This window comes from Podarcis liolepis, assembly GCF_965112155.1.
Source record: "Podarcis liolepis genome assembly, chromosome: W".
Lineage (NCBI taxonomy): Eukaryota > Metazoa > Chordata > Lepidosauria > Squamata > Lacertidae > Podarcis > Podarcis liolepis.
In genome coordinates, this window is record NC_139568.1 from 9809784 (window position 1) to 9824588 (window position 14805).

The 14805-nt window shown below is 46.5% G+C and overlaps 1 long non-coding RNA gene and 1 pseudogene across 2 annotated transcripts in view; both read left to right on the plus strand.

Moving 5' to 3' along the window:
* Positions 1-5764, plus strand: part of LOC310697717 — a 471107-nt gene extending 465343 nt beyond the window's left edge. Inside the window, exon 3 of the long non-coding RNA XR_014521156.1 lies at positions 5492-5764. This is a non-coding gene — a long non-coding RNA (uncharacterized lncRNA). The remainder of the gene's footprint in view (positions 1-5491) is intronic.
* LOC310697839 (inositol polyphosphate 5-phosphatase OCRL-like) overlaps positions 1-14805 on the plus strand; it is a 728228-nt pseudogene that overhangs the window by 623365 nt on the left and 90058 nt on the right. The window lies entirely within an intron of this gene.

The following is a 14805-nucleotide window of genomic DNA, read 5'->3' on the forward strand; positions in this document are numbered from 1 at the left end:
CTGCAGACAATTTGCTCAGTGTCCCACTCCTGACTGGGCGTGGCTTTGAGATTTCCTTCAAGAGGAGCGTCTGTGTCATCAGGAAAGGCAAAGAGGACATTTTGCATGCAAAGTTTATATATATATATATTAAAGATATTTATTAAAGTTTCACAAATTATATAATCAAACACAACAATACAAACAAACACAAACAAGAAAAAACAAGTATAATTTCAAATCCTTATTTTCTTAAAACTTACTTCACCGACCTCCTCATACCTCCCCTTTCTGCATTCCAATTTCAAATATTTAGTTCAGCAAATCCTCACCCTTAATTTTATCTAATTGTTAACCTTTCTTTTCTTTTAACTTAATCTTTACAGCTGTAATCCACTTACTTTCTAAAGCCGCATCATTTTAACACTCATTAATTTTACAATGTTTCTTAAGATAGTTCTTAAATTTCTTCCAATCTTCTTCCACCGTCTCTTTTCCCTGGTCTCGGATTCTGCCAGTCATTTCTGCCAATCCCATATAGTCTATCACCTTCATCTGCCATTCTTCTAAGGTGGGTAGATCTTGTGTCTTCCAATACTTTGCGATGAGTATTCTTGCTGCTGTTGTAGCATACATAAAGAATGTTCTGTCTTTCTTTGGCACCAATTGGCCGACAATGCCCAGGAGAAAGGCCTCTAGTTTCTTAAGGAAGGTATATTTAAATACCTTTTTCTTTTCATTATATATCATTTCCCAGAAAGCCTTAATCTTTGGGCATGTCCACCAAAGGTGAAAAAAAGTACCTTCAGTTTCTTTACATTTCCAACATTTATTATCAGACAAGTGGTAAATTTTTGCAAGCTTGACTGGAGTCATGTACCACCTATAAATCATTTTCATAATATTTTCCTTTAAGGCATTACATGCCGTAAATTTCATACCGGTGGTCCACAACTGTTCCCAGTCAGCAAACATAATGTTATAACCAATATCTTGTGCCCACTTTATCATAGCTGATTTCACTGTTTCATCTTGTGTATTCCATTTCAACAGCAAGTTATACATTCTTGACAAGTTCTTAGTATTGGGTTCTAACAGTTCTGTTTCTAATTTTAATTTTTCCACCTGGAAGCCAATTTTCCTGTCCAACTTGTAAACCTCCATTATTTGATAATAATGAAGCCAATCTCGCACTTTAACTTTTAATTTCTCAAAACTCTGCAATTTCAGTTTATCCCCTTCCTGTTGCAAAATTTCCCAGTATTTCGGCCATTTGGCCTCCATATTGAGTTTTTTCACAGCCTTTGCCTCCATTGGCGACAACCACCTTGAGGTTTTATTTTCCAACAGATCTTTATATTTAATCCAGACATTATGTAATGCTTTCCTGACAATATGATTTTTAAAAGCTTTGTGAGCTTTAACCTTGTCGTACCATAAATATGCATGCCACCCAAAAATGTTATTAAAACCTTCTAGGTCCAAAATGTCTGTGTTCTCAAGAATCAGCCAGTCTTTCAACCAGCATGCATGCAAAGTTTATAGATGGTTTGTTCTGTATAACTTTTAATGACAATGGTGTTGCTGTGTCTAATGTTGATTCTTGTTGTGTTGCACAAACTAACAAAGTTCTTCATGCAGGATGCATTCACTGTTGGAAAAAAGCAGCAATGCAAAAGCCAGCTGCAGGTGGCTGGAATGCAAAACAGGATGTTGTTGTCTGGAACTGTACTGTTGGGGAAAAGGGGCAGTCTATTCTCTGTACTGAGCACCGGATGTTAGCTCAGAGTGTCATCTGACCTGTACTGGAAGTGTTGGGAATACTGCCAGGGAGATATAGTCCATCATGGCCCCAAGCCGGCTGCCGGACGTCCATCGATCTCCCGTAGTCACGCAGATCCAGCAATTAGTGACACGAAACCTCAGAAATAGACTGCCACATTCCAGGGCTTGTGCACACTCTTTATCAGCAGAAACACAGCCAGAAAGCTGCACCGCAGAAGAGCATATTTACAGACTTTATTTAGCGTTGAACAAAACAAAGAAAAACATGATCGTTCTGAGTCAGTGTCTCCGACCGACTGCAAAATCGAAAGGAATAGCAAACATAAACATCCTGTGAACAGGACATGCGCAGACTCTGTGACTCACAAAGCCTGCTCCCTTTTAAGGTGGAACGGAAATATCCTAACATCCTCCCCCTTTCCGTGTAACCTGTAGTACCTGTGGTTCAACCCAATTGCAACCTTTGTACATAAACCTTAAGTTGTTCTCTGTTAACAACCTTAGACAACAGATCAGCAGGAATTTCATTTCCTGGCATGTAGGACACCTGAATGAGTCCTTTCTGAATACACTCTCTTGCACGATGTAGCTTAATCTGCAAGTACTTGGTTCTTTGCTTGCAACTCTCCGAGTTCAGCAAAGCCAAACACGATCTATTGTCTTGATACACTTGTACAGGACATTTTACATGTTATTGGTTTCAGAACTCACAGGGTTAAAGAGTTCTGTGTAACGTCTCTTTCCTGAGGCGTGGTTACAAACACACTTAAGGGAGTGGTTTGACTCTGAGTTAGTCAGTTTACCTCTGGGACGCTATGCGAGAGGGAGAAAATGGGCGAGCTGTCGCCAGGCTGATTTATGCTGTTATTCTACATGATTAAAGGCTAAGAAGAAGATAAGGAACGCCTTTGTGTCTGTTCTGAATTTATTACCCACACTGTTTGCAATTGCTTCTCGCCGCTGTGTTCACTCTGCTACCGGCAAGACAAAGAAGCAGGAGGACTTTTGGACTGGCATGGACAGGGAGCAGAGCTGCGCAAGGGAAGCGTGCCAGGCTCCATGTTTAGCCTCTCTTGGCACTCTTGGCCGGCATGTCGGCATAGGTTATGGGTGTTTGCCAACGCTTTGAAGCTGTTGCAGGAACGTCCCACGTGTGGGGGAAGCCAGCTGGAAAGTTGCTGGAGCCAGCCGGAGCTTTGCTGTTTCTTTGAGGCTGGAAGGAGCTCGCTGGGAGGAGAAGCCGATCTGCCGGAGGCCGGAGGAAGCTGCTATCGTTCGTGAGTACGCTTACCCCGGGGGAGAAGGAGATGGCTCAGTCCCAGGAACATGGCTTTGAGCTTAAGCTGCCATGTGCGAAGTTAACCAGCCAAACGTGGTTGGAGTGGAGTTATTTAGCAGAGTTGTCCCTAGTCGGAGCCAAGCTCTGGGAATTGGTCAAGCCGATGTCTACATCAGCTGGGGCGGTTGCAAGCCAACGTGAAGCTGAGATGCGTGTGATGGCGTTTTTGGCTGAGAACGTGGCTGCTGATCTGAGGCCTATTGTTCTGGATGCAAGGAAGCCTGAGGTCGCTTGGCTAGCTCTCCAGGAAGCGTGTAAAGCTGGGGGTGGAAGCAAGGGCCGGGAGATGGCTGCATCAGAACAGGAAAAGCAAGATGGCGCTTACCACCTTCGTGGAAGCCGGCACACAGCTGGGAAAGGCTGTGGGACCCCTGAGGGGGGCGAAGGGACTATTGCCACTGCTGCTGTTGCTGCCAGTTTTGCAGAGTCTAAAAGCTGCGTAGGTGCTGCAACGTGTCTGCGTGAGGAGCTTGGAGAGAGGCAAGCTGCTGGGGGCCCTTTACCCATCACTGGGGGTGCAGGAAAGCGTCCTGGGAGCCCTGTGAAAAGTGGGGGGGCGGTGAGCAGTAAAAGCTCAGAAAAGCCTCTTTTTCCAAAGGCTGCCAAGAGTTGTTTGCGTCGTGAGTCGAAGCCTGGGAAACAGGACAGAGCTGAAGGCTTCAAGGCTAGCCATCTGCTGCAGAGGGAGATAACGGCTGCAGAGTTGTCTGGGAACTCTGAGATAAGTCCAGTCTTCAGAGCAACGGAAGAAGTTGCGGTTTCGGAAGCTGCCAAGGACAGGGGCGGCAGCGGGACGTTTGTTGCTGCCATGGCAACTTTGAAAAACAATTCCAGGAGGGACACAGCTGTGAAGTGGGTTGTTGATTCGGGAGCCAGTCATCACCTAATTGGAACGCCACCTGCTGGGGAACTGCGGAATTGCAGGGCTGTTTCAACTGGAACTACTGTTACGTTAGCTGATGGGACAAAAAAGACAGTTTCTAATGTTGCAAATATCTATGTTTCTGTTTTGCAGGCAGAGCTGGAGTGCTTCATTGTACCAGGGATGAAGTGTTGCCTGTTATCAGTACCTGCTCTCGCGAAGCAGGGGTACAAAATTTGTTTTGAAAATGATACCTGTTCCATTTCCAGAGGGGGGAGACAGCTTGTCAACGTGGAAAGCAAGAACAATCTCTTTGTTCTGGAAACACCTCTGGAGGGTGGGGGGAATGCTGGAAAAGCAAAGGCGCAATGTGCTAGTGTTCCCAGCCATGATTCATGTGTTCATATATGGCACAAGAGAATGTCTCATGCTTGTTTGGAAGATGTTAAAAGGTTGCCCGGCTGCACCAAAGGTTGTAAGATCACACCATGTGAGGGATCCCTAGAGTGCAGGGCATGCAGGAAGGTTCAAAGGTGCGGTTTTCCCGGGGTAAAGAGGGTAACCACAAAACCTTTTGAGTTGGTTCACGCAGACCTTTTTGGGCCCATGCAAAAGCAGAGTCTGGGCGGGGCCAGGTTTGGGCTTACGCTACAGGATGATTTCAGCCAGGTTGGCTGGTTTTATCCTCTGAAACGGAAAGAGGATGCAACGCAACAGATCCAGGATTGGGTTGCGGAGGTGGAACTAAGGTTCTCCTCCAAAGTGCAAGAGTTCAGGAGCGACCGTGGGTCACAGTTCACTGGGTCTGCTCTGAAGGAGTTCTTCAAGGAAAAGGGAATTCGTCACCAGGTGACGGGTGCAAAGTCTCCTCAAGAGAGAGGCGTGGCAGAGCACAGGAGTGAAACACTGGCTGAAGTTGTCAGGGTTTTGCTGTGTGACTCTGGGCTGCCTCAGAGCTTTTGGAGTGAAGCTTGGAAATTTGCTAGCTTTGTTTTTAACAGGTCCTACAATCACGATGTAGGTGACACACCGTATTTTCTGTTGCACAAGAGGAAGCCACAGGTGCATTTCTTCCGTTCGTTTGGTTCCAGGGCTTCAGTGCCAATACCAACAGCGCAACGGAAGGAGGGTGGTCCTAGGTACCAGGACATGATCTTCTGTGGGTATGATCCTGCAACAAATGGGTGGAAGTTTGCATACCCAGAGGGTGATCAGACCAAGCTGCTGGTCAGCAAGCATGCTGAGTTCTTTGAGCAGGGCGGTTGGTCACGGCCTAGGGTTGGTTCTGATTTTCTCTCAGAATGCTTGTCCGATTCTGAAAGGGAGGAAGGAGAGGCAGAGGCGGAGCCTGTTGCTGAAGACCAGGTTGCTGAAGATGGTCAAGCACAGGGGTGGGTTTCTCCACAGGTTAAGAGGGAACCCAAGAGCGAGCCTTCATCTCCTGTTAGCCAAGTGCAGGAGGCCCGAAGACGCAGCAAGTCAGAGGGGGAGTCCTCTGAGCTGGGAGACACGCTTGCTGATCCCAGTGGGTCAGGAGGAGCACCCGAGGTTGTGCTCCGGCGGTCAACTCGGACCACAAAGGGGGTTCCACCTGAGAGGTTTCAGGTCACCAGTGCGTGGGTTGGTTTCGCACAGTGTGATTCTGGGAGTGTGGAAGGGATTCAACAAATGCCTGGGATAGATGCCAGTGGGAGGCAAAAGGCAATGGGAGGTGAGTTGAACTCAAAGAGGTCTGTAAATAAGGGGTTCACAGTTTCCCTCAGGATTCAAGACGAGAGGGGGTGTTATTGGTTTCAGAACTCACAGGGTTAAAGAGTTCTGTGTGACGTCTCTTTCCTGAGGCGTGGTTACAAACACACTTAAGGGAGTGGTTTGACTCTGAGTTAGTCAGTTTACCTCTGGGACGCTATGCGAGAGGGAGAAAATGGGCGAGCTGTCGCCAGGCTGATTTATGCTGTTATTCTACATGATTAAAGGCTAAGAAGAAGATAAGGAACGCCTTTGTGTCTGTTCTGAATTTATTACCCACACTGTTTGCAATTGCTTCTCGCCGCTGTGTTCACTCTGCTACCGGCAAGACAAAGAAGCAGGAGGACTTTTGGACTGGCACGGACAGGCAGCAGAGCTGCGCAAGGGAAGCGTGCCAGGCTCCATGTTTAGCCTCTCTTGGCACTCTTGGCCAGCATGTCGGCATATTACAGACACTCTGATGTCCTTAAACAGTTGCATCAACCATTCACAATCCATGAGTGAAAATGACAGAGCATTGAGTTCTGCTTCAAAGGAACTTAGGCTCACTGTTGTCTGCTTCTTGCACAACCAGCCAAACAGGCTCCTCCTCCTCCTCCTCCACAGGTGAGAGCTGTAGTGACCAAAGGTGGACAAACTACCCCAGAAGGAGCACAACGTGCCCCCCCCAGGTACTACCCCTCCCCTCGCACCCTTGAGTCATGAAGGACAGAGAGTGGAGAGTTGAATGTGTGTAGAAACCAGCCTCCCTTAGGAAAGCAAAGTTTACATTCATCACTCCACCCACTTTCACCTGTGGCCCCTCCCACCACAGGCACACGGCCCCTGGAAGGCTTCCCAGAGGAGAATATGGCCCTTAAGTCTGAAAAAGAGTCCCCAACTCCGAACTAGTGATGAATTGCCATCCTAGGGTCCTCCCACTGGTTTCCCCGACTGAAAGCAGTCAAAATCTGCGCCAATTATTTGGCGAATATCATCAATCCCACTCTTCGGAGAGCCTTTACTATGGCCCGTTTTCAAACCATTCCTACGGCCTATCTGTCAGGCAGATATGCAAAAATCCCAGCAGAGCAGCGTATATGTCCTTGTTATATGAGAACCAAAGAGGATCTCATACATTACATGTTGTATTGTCCCATCTATTCGGCTTTCAGGGATGCGATGTTACAAACTATTCCCAAATCAATAGTCAACTCTGAGGACCAAGTAAAGTTTTTACTGGTGGACGCTGATCCACGGATTTCTCACGTGATAGCGGTCTTTGTGGTGAAGGCTTTGAAAACTAGGGTATTGTTCCTGGATGAAACGGTGAGGTCCCTCCCATTGCTCTCCTAACCTGTTGCTGTATCTTCTTCCCTGAATGGTGGGGATTATTGGGTAGTTTCCTTGCTGGGACAGCATGGCATGAATTTTAGCTTACTTTTATAATTTTATTGTTTATCTTTTAATAATGTTTTATGGTATTTTGTGTAAAGGCATGGACCTCACAAATTTAATAAACTTATTATTGCCATTGATGGCTCCAGCTGGATGTTGAAATCTCCCTCTAAGCTCCTTCTCAGATCCATGTTCCCTTTCAACAACTGGCTTCCTCCTGCAGGTCAAACAGTCCCCTCAGTACAAGGACCCATTGTTTCTCCATGTGCATTTTCAGCAGCCTCCCATGTGACTGCCAGTGATATCATTTTCCCCATCCTCAGATTTTGCCCCACCCCCGGCAGCCTAAAATTCTCATCAGATTATATCTTCAAAGGAAATAAAACATCTCCAGCTGAGCAAGACTTGGTATTTTTCCTTCTTCAGATAGCTTTGAATCTTCAGCTGCAGAGGAAAAATGCCCACGGTCCTTTCAAAATTTCCAATGTATTCGTAGGAACATCACCTGTCTTGGAAAAAGGGAAGGAACAAATGTCTCAGATGCAAGCCCTTTAATCTGGAATTGCTATTCTTAACTCCATGTGGCTGGGGTGTTCTGGGGCTTCTGTACCTTGAACTAACAATTTCTTGTTTGCATGTTCTACCCCAGCTGCTGCTCCTTGTTCAGTTCAGCTGGGGGATTAATTATGCGTTGTCATTTGATTTGTCAGGGTCTGTTCCATACATGCCGGGTGGATAAAATGACTAATTCATGTCATGTCTAACTGGTTTGAGTGAAAGGCTTCTCAGAAGCTAGGGCATGTCATAAAATACAGCAATGTACAAAAGCGGGTGGACGGTGGACATTAAAATCAGTCAAAAGAATTAAAATGTCTGGGTGCTCAAGAAATGTTTAAATGATAGCACAGAGCTGTTGGCATAAAAAAGGTCTTCAAGAGATGCCTGAAAGTCAGCGTTTCATTACAGATCTGCCTTCTCACTGATTCAGTCACTTGTGCAGACAGCTCAACTTCTGCAACCAATGACCTCCTGCAGAGTGTAGCCACAAAAGAGAGTTTTGGGAGGACTGTAGGACAGGCTTGCAGTTCATTCAGGGCAGAAGCAATGGGAGAAGGGCCATAGCTTAGTGGTAAAGCAGCTGCTTACATGCAGAAGCTCTCCGGTTCAATCTGTTGTATCTCCAGCTAGAATGTCCTCTGTCTGAAACCCTGGAGAGTTTTTGCCATCCATTGTGGACAAGACAGAGCTAGATAGAGCCATAGTGGGACTCAGTATAAGGCAGCCTCCTATTGTCCCAGCAACAAGCCTTTGCCACGCACAGAGGACTCCTTAAAGACATGAAATAAATAAAGCTGCCCTGGAAAGGGATGCTGAAAATGAGTCAAAATTAGAAAGCCCTGGGACAACAAAACACTCGGACACAGTGCCTTTAAAGCACAGACCTGTGCCTAGGAAGCATGGGGCACAAGGTAACTGTGGCTGAGCCTTGAGAGACTGCTGTCCAACGTGCTGAAGGGATTGAATACAAAGATGCAACTGTTAGAATGTCAAGTGGCATGATGGTGCTTTGAATGTATAAAGCAGATGCGGCCTAACTTGCACAGTTGCAGAATGAACTGAATTGAGCTGGAAGAAGCAGGACTACATGGGATGTATAACGCTATACAGGAAATGGCTATGGGTGGCCCACTGGGAGAGCCACATTATGCAAAAAGGGGCAGTTTCAATCCATTCATGGGAAACAGAGCTCTGAAAACCTGCTCTCTGAAATCCTGGAGAGCAGCTGCTGGCTATGGCAGACCATACAGAACTCGATGGCCCAGTGGTCTCACTGGGTTTTCAACCCAGAACACAGCTTCAGCGCTCCCAGAACAAACCAATTTTTAATTCCCCAAACTGTTATGAAGAGACACGAGAATTCTAAGGTGCCAGAACAAGCTTTGCTGGCTACTGGTAGTAAACAAACCAGAAGAGACAAAAGATGACCGACTTTCCATTGAAGAAGCCTTGAACCGTTTGAATAAAGGTAAGAACAAAGATAGGGCTCAGTGCTTATGCCCCAATCCAGCAAAGAAGAAAAATACATGTAAATCAGCTCTTGTATGTTTGTCTCTTGCTGGATCACGAACTGGGAATAAAGCTGGTGCATATCGGAGTGTTAGTACTGAACTGCATTGTTTCCAATATGATGTGCTTCTGAATGGGTACTCCTCTTCATCTTTTAGCTCATCAAGCCATACTTTAAAATGGTGTTTACATGTGACTAGGGTTGGGTAAGGTCCTTACCGTCAGGATGTTAATACTTGGATGTTCAGTTGAGGTTTATCCCCTTCTCTTCAGCTGTTTAAGGACTGCCCCTCTTTCTGATTTACTGCCGCTGAACTTTGTGCCATCTGCAGATTTCAACATGCTTCATAATAATAATAATAATTGTCAGAGCTGCTCCCCGATCCTAGCTCACAGAGGATCACGCTAGCCAGCGATCATTAAGTAAAAGTCTTTATTGAGTTACAGTTTCCATTCTCAAGCTGCTGCGTGCAACTCTACGTCTTATGGTTAGATCGGCGAAGCTCCGTCTGAGTCTCCGCCCCTTGTGCACCAACTTAATATCCTAGCCCTGCTCCACCTTTTCCGCCTGACTGTTCTCCTCTGGGTCCCTCTGCCCCCCGGGGTCTCTTCCCTCCGGGATTCCTCTGACGCCGACCCCCCGGACCCTCCTGTCTCCTTGCGCCGGGCTTTAGGACCTGGCTCCCTCTCCGGGCTGCCTACTGCGTCACTTTCCTGTGCATTTGAACTTGGCGCGCGCGCCCAACCTTCCACTTTCCGTCTGACCGTTTCTTCGCTCCCCGATGGAGGTGTGGCCACTCCTGACTCGTGCCCTCCCTCCTGTTGTGAGCTGCCAGCGCTTGATCCCTGGCGCCCTTCCTCTTCCCTGCTCTCTGGCGGTGACGCTGGTCCCGATTTCCAACTGCTCCCCTCTGAGTCCCCTCTGGCTCTATCTTCCTGGGGTGTCCCCCTAGGCTCCCCCCTTGCCCTGGCCACTGGTGCTCCTTTCTGTGAATCTTCTGATTCACTGGAAAGACTCGGAGATCTCGGGTCGTCGTCATCACTCATCTTTTCTTCTGCCTCCTCCCCCTCGCTCTCTGTTTCCTCCCTTGCCCTTGCCTCTCCTCCTGAACCCCTGACAACAACAACAACAACAACAACAACAACAACAATAATAATAATAATAATAATAATAATAATAATAATATTTTTTTATTTATATCCCACCCTCCCCAGCCGGAGCCGGGCTCAGGGCGGCTAACAATAATAAAATAGTACAACGTTCTAAAATCATTCATTATAAAATTAATTCAAGTCAAATTGATGGCAACCATTGGGCTAGAGATTCTGAGAAGATTGCCAAAGGAGGGAGTCAGGCTGTGCCTGACCAAAGGCCTGGTGGAACAGCTCTGTCTTGCAGGCCCTGCGGAAAGATGTCAAGATGTCAAGTCCCGCAGGGCCCTAGTCTCTTGTGACAGAGCATTCCACCAGATCGGAGCCAGGGGGAGCAAGGTCGCGCAAGGCTTGGCAGAATCTATCAGGGTCCATCAGCCTCTGCGGGCGAGCCCAAATCGGCTCGCCACCGAAGCAGGGTGGGGGTGGAAAGTCAATCCTGGCTTTCAGAGCATAGTGATCAGACCATGGCACCTTCATCGAAGGAGACATGATCACATCTATACCTACGCCAAAGATCAAATCCAGTGTGTGGCATGCTTGATGTGTGGGGCCCGAAACAAACTGGGAGAGCCCTAGTGTCGCCATGGAAGACACCAGGTCCAGAGCCTGTGGCATCAGCATGGGAGTGGCATCAGCATGGATGTTGAAGTCCCCCAATACCAATAGATTAGGGAACTCCAAGGCCCAGCCGGCCACCGCCTCCAGTAGGCCTGACAGGGTGGCTGCTGGTGTGCTAGGTGGCCGGTACACCAGCCAGACAGCCAAGCTCTCCTCGGAGCCCCACACTAGGCCAACACATTCAATGCCAGGGATCGATGGCGATGGTAGAGCCTTGAAAGAACAATCTTCCCGGATTAGTAATGCCACCCCTCCCCCCTGGCCCACAGTCCGCGACTGGTGGAGGACGTAGAAACCCGGGGGCGCCATCTCTCGTAAGGTAACTGTTTCCCCTTTGTGCACCCAGGTCTCCATCACACAAGCCAGGTCGACCCCCTGCGAGGTAAAGAAATCTTGCAGGGTGGTGGTTTTGTTGCCTATAGACCTGGCATTGCACAACACCAGTGACGGAGGTGAGTAATCCTTGCTCACCCTACCCTCGTCCCTCGGGATGGGGTGCAGATTGGAAGGGGTATGAGCGTATCCGTATCTCAATCCCCTTCGCCTATAACATCTGCCCCCACTGCCATACCTCCCTCGCCCCTCCACGGTAGCAATCCCAAGCCTAATACTAGCCTCCATTGATGGCAATTGATGTTATTCTTTCCCAGCCTAGTTGTTCTGCTTATAGTATCAGCAACTCGATAACTCTAATTGGTCGAGTAGAACAGACCAACTAAACATCAGCTACCTCTCTGATTGTATGGAACTATTATATTCTATGTCAGCCTACTATTATAATATCAAACAAACCAATTAATTGAATTAAAAATTAAAAAATAAACCCCAAAACATTCCACCACTAAACAAAACTACCATATAACATACATTAAGGAAAGAAAAAAAACACTTAAATAGCAAAAGAACAACAATCAAACACCTAACAGTAAGCAAGGAGCTTAAATATTATCATGAAAAAATGAACTATAAAAACTAAAACAAATGGCAAAGGAAGGTGGGAGGGGGGAAAGGAAAGAAAAAAAAGTTCTTGTAGCAGATGAAGTTCTTGTAGCATCACGTGCCAGCTCAAGTCTGCTCAAATGATCTCTGAATCTGCCAACCTGAACAACCAGGCGACATCAAAAGATGGGCAAAGGAAGGCGGGGCAGGCTCAGTAAATGCCTGTTCGATGACAATGCCATGCCCGATGGTCTCAGGGGGCCCTCCTCCTGCTGTTGCGCTAGCACTTGTAGTGGCAGAGAAGGTGTTCCTCTTGGCATCGGGAGTCCTCTTGTTTCCCCGCAGCTGGTGTTCTCAGGGCCACAGGATGATACCTCTCCTCTGCTACAACCAGCTGCCAGCCCTGTGGCTTAAGAGTCTCTGGCGTCTTGAAGGTGGAACCTCCTTCTCTGGCTTCCCTAGGTGCCTTTCAATTGAGTCCTCTGCAGAGTAATATATCTTGACCCAGGCTCCATGCTGAGTACTCAACCAGTCTGTCTCAGTCCAGGAGCACCGCTGGCACGCAGGGCAGCTGGACCCACAGCTGGGAGGACAGGGCAGGCACACAGCACAGTTCGACCCACAGGCCAGGAGGGCAGAGGCAAGCACAAACGGAACACTCCTGCAACACAGCTTCACCTCCCTTAGTTCATTTAAAACGGCGAGTCAAAACCTGAGTCAGAGTCAGTTCGGAAAAAGTTCAGAAGATTAATTAAATTGTTTAGAGTTATGAGTCCCTGAAATAGGCTGGGTGGCCGCTGTTAAGCTGTCCGACTTCGTTAGATCTAATTTACAGCGCCAACATCACACGTTCTCTGATACAAAACCCCAGGTTGCCAAACTTTTGATAAGAAAAAGGTTAAAAGATTAAAAAGTTAAAAGTTAAAAAGTTTAAAATGTTAAAAGGAGTAGGAGCCCCCAACATCTTTTCCAGGGAGTCTTCTCTTCTCATGAGGTGGCTAAAGTATAGGAGCCTCAGATTCAGGATCTGTCCTTCCAGTGAGCACTCAGGGCTGATTTCCTTAAGCATGGATAGGTTTTATCTTCTTGCAGTCCATGGGACTCTCAAGAGTCTCCTCCAGCACCATAATTCAAAAGCGTCAATTCTTCGGCGATCAGCCTTCTTTATGGTCCAGCTTTCACTTACATACATCACTACTGGGAAAACCATAGCTTTTACTATACTGACCTTTGTTGGCAAGGTGATGTCTCTACTTTTTAAGATGCTGCCTAGGTTTGTCATTGCTTTTCTCCCAAGAAGCAGGCGTCTTTTAATTTCGTGGCTGCTGTCACCATCTGCAGTGATCATGGAACCCAAGTAAGTCAAATCTCTCACTGCCTCCATTTCTTCCCCTTCTATTTGCCAGAAGGTGATGGGCCCAGTGGCCATGATCTTCGGTTTTTTGATGTTGAGTTTCAGACCATATTTTGCGCTCTCCTCTTTCACCCTCATTAAAAGGTTCTTTAATTCCTCCTCACTTTCTGCCATCAAGGTTGTGTCATCTGCATATTTGAGGTTGTTTATATTTCTTCCGGCAGTCTTAATTCCGGCTTGGGATTCATCCAGCCGAGCCTTTCGCATGATGAATTCTGCATATAAGTTAAATAAGTTGGGAGACAATATACAGCCTTGTCGTACTACTTTCCCAATTTTGAACCAATCAGTTGTTCCATATCCAGTTCTAACTGTAGCTTCTTGTTCCACATAGAGATTTCTCAGGAGACAGATGAGGTGATCAGGCACTCCTATTTCTTTAAGAACTTGCCATAGTTTGCTGTGGTCGACACAGTCAAAGGCTTTTGCATAGTCAATGAAGCAGAAGTAGATGTCTTTCTGAAACTCTCTAGCTTTCTCCCTAATCCAGCGCATGTTTGCAATTTGGTCTCTGGTTCCTCTGCCTCTTCTGAATCCAGCTTGAACTTCTGGGAGTTCTCGGTCCACATACTGCTTGAGCCTGCCTTGTAGAATTTTAAGCATAACCTTGCTAGCCTGTGAAATTAGTGCAATTGTGCGGTAGTTGGAGCATTCTTTGGCACTGCCCTTCTTTGGGATTGGGATGTAGACCGATCTTCTCCAATCCTCTGGCCACTGCTGAGTTTTCCAAACTTGCTGGCATACTGAGTGTAGCACCTTAACAGCATCATCTTTTAAAATTTTAAATAGTTCAGCTGGAATACCATCACTTCCACTGGCCTTGTTATTAGCAGTGCTTTCTAAGGCCCATTTGACTTAACTCTCCAGGATGTCTGGCTCAAGGTCAGCAACCACACTACCTGGGGTGTATCTTACCGGCCCAGTGGTTTTTCCTACTTTCTTTTTTTTAATAAATATTTATTAGGATTTTACAAATTATAACAAACATATCAATACACACAAACACAAACAAAAATAAAAAAAGAACAAGTATAGTTTCAAAACCTTATTTTCTTAAAACTTATTTCACCGACCTCCTCATACCTCCCCTTTCTGCATTCCCATTCCAAAAATTTAGTTCAGCAAATCCTCACCCTTAATTTTGTCTAATTATCATCCTTACTTTCCTTTCACTTAATCTTTACAGCTGTACTCCATTTGATTTTAAAAACCACATCATTCTAAGATTCATGAATTTTACAATATTTCTTAAGATAATTCTTAAATTTCTTCCAATCTTCTTCCGCCGTCTCTTTTCCCTGGTCTCGGATTCTGCCAGTCATTTCTGCTTGTCCCATGTACCTACTTTCTTCAGTTTAAGCTTGAAATTTGCTATAAGAAGCTGATGATCTGAGCCACAGTCAGCTCCAGGTCTTGTTTTTGCTGACTGTATAGAGCTTCTCCATCTTTGGCTGCAGAGAATATAATCAATCTGATTTCGATGCTGCCCATCTGGTGATGTCCATGTGTAGAGTCGTCTCT